This window comes from Schizosaccharomyces japonicus, assembly GCF_000149845.2.
Source record: "Schizosaccharomyces japonicus yFS275 unplaced genomic scaffold supercont5.6, whole genome shotgun sequence".
In the NCBI taxonomy this organism is placed as follows: domain Eukaryota; kingdom Fungi; phylum Ascomycota; class Schizosaccharomycetes; order Schizosaccharomycetales; family Schizosaccharomycetaceae; genus Schizosaccharomyces; species Schizosaccharomyces japonicus.
This window is the reverse complement of record NW_011627865.1, coordinates 4,410-5,750: the sequence shown is the minus strand read 5'-3', so window position 1 is coordinate 5,750 and position 1,341 is coordinate 4,410. Positions and strand designations below refer to the sequence as shown.

At 40.3% G+C, this 1,341-nt stretch overlaps 2 non-coding genes across 2 annotated transcripts; one reads left to right on the top strand and one right to left on the bottom strand.

Annotated features, from left to right (window-relative positions):
* Nucleotides 1–799: 799 nt before the first annotated feature.
* SJAG_16397 lies at nucleotides 800–871 on the top strand. Its single transcript has one exon. It is a non-coding gene; the product is annotated as a tRNA-His (tRNA).
* Nucleotides 872–1,003: 132 nt separating this feature from the next.
* Nucleotides 1,004–1,075, bottom strand: SJAG_16396. Its single transcript has one exon. It is a non-coding gene; the product is annotated as a tRNA-Pro (tRNA).
* Nucleotides 1,076–1,341: the final 266 nt, after the last annotated feature.

Genomic DNA, 1,341 nt, shown 5'->3' with positions numbered 1-1,341 from the left:
TGTTTCTTCGTTCATCAGTCACCGTGTATTCTCTGCATCCCACACACATCATGCCTGCTCTGTTGCTCCAATTCTCCCTCCCATCCTCCCACCTGCTCTCCTTTGTTGTCAAAGTCGCGGCCTAACACCGTCAAGCGTAGCTCTTTGTCAGCGTACAGTCAACTGCTCGGTTTCGCGAACCATGCCTTTTCACTGTTAGCCCAAGCGAGCGTGTTTGCACTAGGACGTAACCAAAAAATACCGGAACGGAGACAAAATGTGAAATGGAACTCACCCGAGACAAAAAAATACCGCGTCCTAACACAGTCTTGTAGCCAATACCAAGTTGCAATCGTGTTCGTCAGCAAAGTATACATTTTCTACGCTCGGTTATAACCTGGGTTTATTTTTCAAGTAATTTCCGGATACTAAAAAATAAAATGTAAATAATAAAATGTAAATAATAAAAAATAAAACCGGATACTAAAAAATAATAAAAATAAAAATAAAAAATAAAAAATAAAAAATAAAAAGGAAATCAAAATAAAAAGGAAAAAAAAAAGCAAAAAAAAAGTAACAAAAGAGACAAAAAAGTAAAAAATACTAAGAAATACAATAATAAAATAAACAGAACAGAACAGAACAGAACAGAATGATTAGGAATGCAAGTTAGTATGAAAGGTAAAGAGATATGAAAGGCAAAGAGAGGGGAAAGCAAAAGGAGAACTAGTTAGATGGATATACCTTGGTAGTGGTAAGTGCCTACATAAATTAAAAGGATTGCTTAATGTAGGGTGAAATGGAAGAAGGGGCATGAGAAGCTCACATGGTCCAGTGGTCAAGACTCAACGTTGTGGCCGTTGCAACCCAGGTTCGATTCCTGGTGTGGGCATAGCTTTTTCTTTTTCCCTATTGGTTCGCGTGTCTGGTACAGCTTGCTGTTACGCGACAAAAGTGTGCACTCAAACATCGGAGAAAAAGCAAAAAATCGTGTAGCAAGAAAGCCTACGGGCGAGAAAAAGACGGGCTGTTGTGGGAATCGAACCCACGACCACCATCACCCTAAGATGGTATCATACCACTAGACCAAACGGCCGTCTTCACACATTCTGCCACGCTGTACATACATTACCGTTATCGTTTCCACGTACTTTAGCGTTTCTTCTCAACATCAATTCACTTTACTGAGATCACTACTCAATATCGTACTTATTAGATCACTTGGCTGGATGCACGCTGTTCGCTGTGCAGCATCAAAATTCTTTCCGTACTACCGCATTCATTCTGCAGACAGCTTTGTCGGCAGGACAGCACTGTCCCCGCAGCCTGAAAGCGATACAAAAATAAAGCAATGCAAATTGA